Raw genomic sequence first — 7500 nt, 5'->3', positions numbered from 1 at the left:
GACCTCCCACACCAGACGGTCGGAGCCAGATCGATCAAAGTGTGGACCGCAGCGAAGTCGCCCCTCGCACCACGCTCGCGGGTCCGGGTTGGAAAACTGGGTGACGAGCACCACAGGGCGGCAGAGCCATCGCACTTGCCGGGTGGCAGAGGAAGGACGGACTATGTACCATAGCGGCCAACGACTCCCAGAGCCGGTAGCGCGGCGTCTGCTCTCAGCCTAAGAGGCTTTTGGGAGTGCTCAGGCAAGGGTCAGCCTGCACCCTTGCTGGCAGCACCCAGGGGGAACCAGGACGCTTGCGTCTCCCGCCTTCATTTTCGACACAAGCGCCTGAGGAGGGACACCACCCCTCCCCTTGTGTCAAGAGACCTCCGCACTGGCCTCTGACTGATTCTTAGAACGGACGGAAAGAGTCGGGCAAGCCTGTCAAAGCTTTGAGCGAATGTCAAAAGCTTTAGACTGCCGCGAACCCTCCGGCTTGCACTGAGACACGAGGTCGATGTGCTAAGCACCCGGGGCCCCTTTCGCCTGCAGGTCCCGAGCCGCCAACATGTTCTTAGTATCGTGTTCCCCAAACCTGGGTGACGGGCACCACAGGGCGGCAGAGCCATCGCACTTGCCGGGTGGCAGAGGAAGGACCGGACTATGTACCATAGCGGCCAACCACTCCCAGAGCCGGTCGTGCGGGGCTCGAGGTCTGCTCTCAACGTCACATGCTTCTGTGAGTGCTCAGGCAAGGGTCAGACCACATCCTTCCTGGCAGCACCCAAAGCAACAGGCCGCTCGTGTCTCTCGCCTTCATTTTTCGACACAAGCGCCTGAGGAGGGACGCCACCCTCCCCTTGCGTCAAGAGACCTCCCCACCGGCCTCTGACTGATTCTTAGAACGGACGGAAAGAGTCGGGCAAGCCTGTCAAAGATTTGAGCGTATGTCAAAAGCTTTAGACTTCCGCGAACTCTCTGGCTTGCACTGAGACCCGAGGTCGATGTGCTCAGCACCACGGGCCCCTTTCGCCTGCAGGTCCCGAGCCGCCAACATGTTCTTAGTATCGTGTTCCCCAAACCTGGGTGACGGGCACCACAGGGCGACAGAGCCATCGCACTTGCCGGGTGGCAGAGGAAGGACCGGACTATGTACAATAGCGGCCAACGACTCCCAGAGCCGGTTGTGCGGGGCTCGAGGTCTGCTCTCAACATCACATGCTTTTGGATGTGCTCAGGCAAGGGTCAGACCACATCCTTCCTGGCAGCACCCAAAGCAACCAGGCCGCTCGCGTCTCTCGCCTTCATTTTTCGACACAAGCGCCTGAGGAGGGACGCCACCCCTCCCCTTTGCGTCAAGAGACCTCCCCACCGGCCTCTGACTGATTCTTAGAACGGACGGAAAGAGTCGGGCAAGCCTGTCAAAGCTTTGAGCGAATGTCAAAAGCTTTAGACTTCCGCGAACTCTCCGGCTTGCACTGAGACGCGAGGTCGATGTGCTAAGCACCACGGGGCCCCTTTCGCTGCAGGTCCCGAGCCGCCAACATGTTCTTAGTATCGTGTTCTCCAATCCTGGGTGACGGGCACCGCAGGGAGGCAGAGCCATCGCACTTGCCGGGTGGCAGAGGAAGGACCGGACTATGTACAATAGCGGCCCAACGACTCCCAGAGCCGGTTGTGCGGCGTCTGCTCTCAGCCTAAGAGGCTCTGGGAGTGCTCAGGCAAGGGTCAGCCTGCACCCTTGCTGGCAGCACCCAGGGGAACCAGGACGCTTGCATCTCTCGCCTTCATTTTCGACACAAGCGCCTGAGGAGGGACGCCACCCCTCCCCTTGCGTCAAGAGACCTCCCCACCAGCCTCTGACTGATTCTTAGAACGGACGGAATGAGTCGGGCAAGCCTGTCAAAGCTTTGAGCGAATGTCAAAAGCTTTAGACTTCCGCGAACTCTCCGGCTTGCACTGAGACGCGAGGTCGATGTGCTAAGCACCACGGGCCCCTTTCGCCTGCAGGTCCCGAGCCGCCAACATGTTCTTAGTATCGTGTTCTCCAAACCTGGGTGACGGGCACCGCAGGGAGGCAGAGCCATCGCACTTGCCGGGTGGCAGAGGAAGGACCGGACTATGTACAATAGCGGCCAACGACTCCCAGAGCCGGTAGTGCGGCGTCTGCTCTCAGCCTAAGAGGCTTCTGGGAGTGCTCAGGCAAGGGTCAGCCTGCACCCCTTGCTGGCAGCACCCAGGGGAACCAGGACGCTTGCATCTCTCGCCTTCATTTTCGACACAAACGCCTGAGGAGGAAGCCAACCCTCCGTGTGTCAAGAGACCGTCCCCGCCCCGGCCTCCGACTGATTCTTAGAACGGACGGAAAGAGTCAGGCAAGCCTGTTAAGACTTCCGCGAACTCTCCGGCTTGCACTGAGACGCGAGGTCGATGTGCTCAGCACCACGGGGCCCCTTTCGCCTGCAGGTCCCGAGCCGCCAACATGTTCTAAGTATCGTGTTCTCCAAACCTGGGTGACGGGCACCGCAGGGAGGCAGAGCCATCGCACTTGCCGGGTGGCAGAGGAAGGACCGGACTATGTACAATAGCGGCCAACGACTCCCAGAGCCGGTAGTGCGGCGCCTGCTCTCAGCCTAAGAGGCTTTTGGGAGTGCTCAGGCAAGGGTCAGCCTGCACCCTTGCTGGCAGCACCCAGGGGAACCAGGACGCTTGCATCTCTCGCCTTCATTTTCGACACAAACGCCTGAGGAGGGAAGCCAACCCTCCGTGTGTCAAGAGACCGTCCCCGCCCCGGCCTCCGACTGATTCTTAGAACGGACGGAAAGAGTCAGGCAAGCCTGTTAAGACTTCCGCGAACTCTCCGGCTTGCACTGAGACGCGAGGTCGATGTGCTCAGCACCACGGGGCCCCCTTCGCCTGCAGGTCCCGAGCCGCCAACATGTTCTAAGTATCGTGTTCCCCAAACCTGGGTGACGAGCACCGCAGGGAGGCAGAGCCATCGCACTTGCCGGGTGGCAGAGGAAGGACCGGACTATGTACAATAGCGGCCAACGACTCCCAGAGCCGGTAGTGCGGCGCCTGCTCTCAGCTTAAGAGGCTTTTGGGAGTGCTCAGGCAAGGGTCAGCCTGCACCCTTGCTGCAGCACCCAGGGGAACCAGGACGCTTGCATCTCTCGCCTTCATTTTCGACACAAACACCTGAGGAGGGAAGCCAACCCTCCGTGTGTCAAGAGACCGTCCCCGCCCCGGCCTCCGACTGATTCTTAGAACGGACGAAAGAGTCAGGCAAGCCTGTCAAAGATTTGAGCAGATGTCAAAATCTTTTAAGACTTCCGCGAACTCTCGGCTTGCACTGAGACCCGAGGTCGATGTGCTCAGCACCACGGGGCCCCTTTCGCCTGCAGGTCCCGAGCCGCCAACATGTTCTAAGTATCGTGTTCCCCAAACCAGGGTGACGAGCACCGCAGGGCGGCAGAGCCATCGCACTTGCCGGGTGGCAGAGGAAGGACCGGACTATGTACAATAGCGGCCAACCACTCCCAGAGCCGGTAGTGCGGCGTGCGAGGTCTGCTCTCAGCGGAAGAGGGTTTTGGGAATGCTCAGGCAAGGGCCAGCCTGCACCCTTCCTGGCCGCTCCCACGGGAACCAGGCTACTTGCAATCCTTTCCCCCAATAGCAAGTGCCTTTTGGAGGGACGGCCGGAGTCAACGTGGGGTTTGCCCGCCCTCCAAAGTGTCAAGAGACCGCCGCACAGGCCTCTGACTGATTCTTAGAACAGGCAGCAAGAGTTGGGTAAGTCTGTCGAAAATTTGACAAAGTGTCAAAAATTAGACTTCCGAGAGCTCTTGGGCATGCACACAGGCCTGTCATTCAAGTGCTCTGCCCGCGGAACCGTTTTTCGGATGCCTTTCAAAGTGGTCCCGCGCCGCCATTTTGTTCTAAAAATCGTGTTCCCAGAAATCTCCGGGTACCCCGCCAACCTCACTGTGTCACAATGTCAAGTGGCACTGAATGGGTCTGAATTTCAAATTCGACTGCTTCGCTCTGGAACTCGAACCCGGCAAAACCGTTTGGATTTTTCCCGGTCCAGACTTCCGCGGCAGACAAAGTTAAAGTTTTCGGGCTGCAGACTCAAAACGACATCTGGCCAACCGCCGGGCTCAATTCGCCCAGTTCCTCCGGCACTTCGGAACTCATGTTCGGCATGAGTTTTTGAATCTTTCCCGATGCTTCGGCATTTTCCTCCGCTGACACTTAGAATATTTTTCACACTTGGCCGAAAATTTTTCTAAGTTTTTCTGGTTACTGATTTCTTCTTTTCGGGCATTTTTCTAAGTTTTCTTGGTTACTCATTTCTCATTTTCAAACATTTTTCTAAGTTTTTCTGGTTACTGATTTCTTCTTTTTGGGCATTTTTCTAAGTTTTCTTGGTTACTCATTTCTCATTTTCAAACATTTTTCTAAGTTTTTCTGGTTACTCATTTCTCATTTTCAAACATTTTTCTAAGTTTTTCTGGTTACTGATTTCTTCTTTTTGGGCATTTTTCTAAGTTTTCTTGGTTACTCATTTCTCATTTTCAAACATTTTTCTAAGTTTTTCTGGTTACTGATTTCTTCTTTTTGGGCATTTTTCTAAGTTTTCTTGGTTACTCATTTCTCATTTTCAAACATTTTTCTAAGTTTTTCTGGTTACTGATTTCTTCTTTTTGGGCATTTTTCTAAGTTTTCTTGGTTACTCATTTCTCATTTTCAAACATTTTTCTAAGTTTTCTTGGTTACTCATTTCTCATTTTCAAACATTTTTCTAAGTTTTTCTGGTTACTGATTTCTTCTTTTTGGGCATTTTTCTAAGTTTTCTTGGTTACTCATTTCTCATTTTCAAACATTTTTCTAAGTTTTTCTGGTTACTCATTTCTCATTTTCAAACATTTTTCTAAGTTTTTCTGGTTACTGATTTCTTCTTTTTGGGCATTTTTCTAAGTTTTCTTGGTTACTCATTTCTCATTTTCAAACCATTTTTCTAAGTTTTTCTGGTTACTCATTTCTCATTTTCAAACATTTTTCTAAGTTTTTCTGGTTACTCATTTCTGCTTTTCCAACGTTTTACTAAGTTTTGCTGGTTACTGAGTTCACACTTTTAAACATTTTCGGGCATTTTTCTACGTTTTTCATGTTACTCATTTAGCACTTTCAGGCACTTTCCTATGCTTTCCTGCTTACTGATTTCACACTTTTAAGCATCTTCGGGCATGTTCCCTAAGTTTTGCAGTTCATTCGTTTGGGACAGTCAGGCAACTTTCCTAAGCTTTCCTGGTAACCGAATTCACATTGTTGAGAACTTTGGAACCCTTCCCTAAGCTGTGCTGGTTACTCACTTTACCTCTTCAGACACTTGCCCCCGTTGTGACAGAGACCACTTCCCGACTCGGGAAATGCACCAAATTCGGCCTGAACTCAGAGGGCAGTCCCCCTCGAAGGCGTGGAAGTCGGCAGAATCGCCGGGTCCAAATCCGGCTGAGCTACCCGGCTTGGAAGCCTCAACGTCGGTATGAGCTGTCAGGTTCACTCCCATCCCCGTTTGGACCCCTTCCCGACTCGGGAAATTCACCAAATTCGGCCTGAACTCAGAGGACAGTCCCCCCTCGAAGGCGTGACAGTCGGCAGAACCGCCGGATCAAATCCGGCTGAGCTACCCGGCCCCGAAGCCTCAAAGTCGGTAAGAGCTGTCAGGTTCACTCCCATCCCCGTTTGGACCACTTCCCGACTCGGGAAATTCACCAAATTCGGCCTGAACTTATACAACAGTCCCCCCTCGAGGCGTGACAGTCGGCAGAACCGCCGGATCACATCCGGTTGAGCTACCCGGCTTGGGAAGCCCCAAAGTCGGTAAGAGCTGTCAGGTTCACTCCCATCCCCGTTTGGACCACTTCCCGACTCGGGAAATTCACCAAATTCGGCCTGAACTTATACAACAGTCCCCCCTCGAAGGCGTGACAGTCGCTAGAACCGCCGGATCAATTCCGGTTGAGCTACCCGGCTTGGAAGCCCCAAAGTCGGTAAGAGCTGTCTGGTTCACTCCCATCCCCGTTTGGACCACTTCCCGACTTAGGAAATTCACCAAATTCGGCCTGAACTTAGAGGAGAGTCCCCGCTCGAAGGCGTGGAAGTCGGCAGAATCGCCGGGTCAAATCCGACTGAGCTACCCGGCCCCGAAGCCTCAATGTCGGTAAGAGCTGTCAGGTTCACTCCCATCCCCGTTTGGACCACTTCCCGACTCGGGAAATTCACCAAATTCGGCCTGAACTTAGACAACAGTCCCCCCCTCGAAGCCGTGGCAGTCGCTAGAACCGCCGGATCAAATCCGGTTGAGCTACCCGGCTTGGAAGCCCCAAAGTCGGTATGAGCTGTCAGGTTCACTCCCATCCCCGTTTGGACCACTTCCCGACTTAGGAAAATCACCAAATTCGGCCTGAACTCAGAGGGCAGGCCCCCCTCGAAGGCCAGGCATTCGGCAGAACCGCCGGGTCAAATCCGACTGTGCTACCCGGCCCCAAAGCCTCAAAGTTGGTATGAGCAGTTAGGTTCACTCCCATCCCCGTTTGGACCACTTCCCGACTTAGGAAATTCACCAAATTCGGCCTGAACTTAGAGGAGAGTCCCCGCTCGAAGGCGTGGAAGTCGGCAGAATCGCCGGGTCAAATCCGGTTGAGCTACCCGGCTTGGAAGCCCCAAAGTCGGTATGAGCTGTCAGGTTCACTCCCATCCCCGTTTGGACCACTTCCCGACTTAGGAAATCACCAAATTCGGCCTGAACTCAGAGGGCAGGCCCCCCTCGAAGGCCAGGCATTCGGCAGAACCGCCGGGTCAAATCGGACTGTGCTACCCGGCCCCAAAGCCTCAAAGTTGGTATGAGCAGTTAGGTTCACTCCCAACCCGTTGGGACCACTTCCCGACTTAGGAAATTCACCAAATTCGGCCTGAACTTAGACAACAGTCCCCCCTCGAAGGCGTGACAGTCGGTAGAACCGCCGGGTCAAATCCGGCTGAGCTACCCGATTTGGAAGCCTTCAACACAAAACCCATCCGGCAATGCCACTCAAAAAGGGCCCAAATTCAGAAACACCCCCTTCAATAGGTACCACTTCCTCGGAGACACTTCCGGGACACGCTCCCCTCGGCGAAAATTAAGCCCCCACCACTAACTGAAGCCAACCGCAGCCCCAACTTCAACGGAGAAATCAGTAACCAATTAAAAAATGCACTTGGTTACTGATTTGTACTGCTCAAAATATTCTAAGTGTCGCTGGTTACTGATTTGTACTGCTCCAAAAATATTCTAAGTGTCGTGGTTACTGATTTGTAATGCTCCAAAAATATTCTAAGTGTCAGTGGTTACTGATTTGTACTGCTTCAAAAAATATTCTAAGTGTCGCTGGTTACTGATTTGTACTGCTTCAAAAATATTCTAAGTGTCAGCGGTTACTGATTTGTACTGCTCAAAATATTCTAAGTGTCAGT

The sequence above is a fragment of the Hemiscyllium ocellatum genome, unplaced genomic scaffold (genome assembly GCF_020745735.1).
Source record: "Hemiscyllium ocellatum isolate sHemOce1 unplaced genomic scaffold, sHemOce1.pat.X.cur. scaffold_3432_pat_ctg1, whole genome shotgun sequence".
Classification (NCBI taxonomy): domain Eukaryota; kingdom Metazoa; phylum Chordata; class Chondrichthyes; order Orectolobiformes; family Hemiscylliidae; genus Hemiscyllium; species Hemiscyllium ocellatum.
This window is presented reverse-complemented; position numbering follows the sequence as displayed.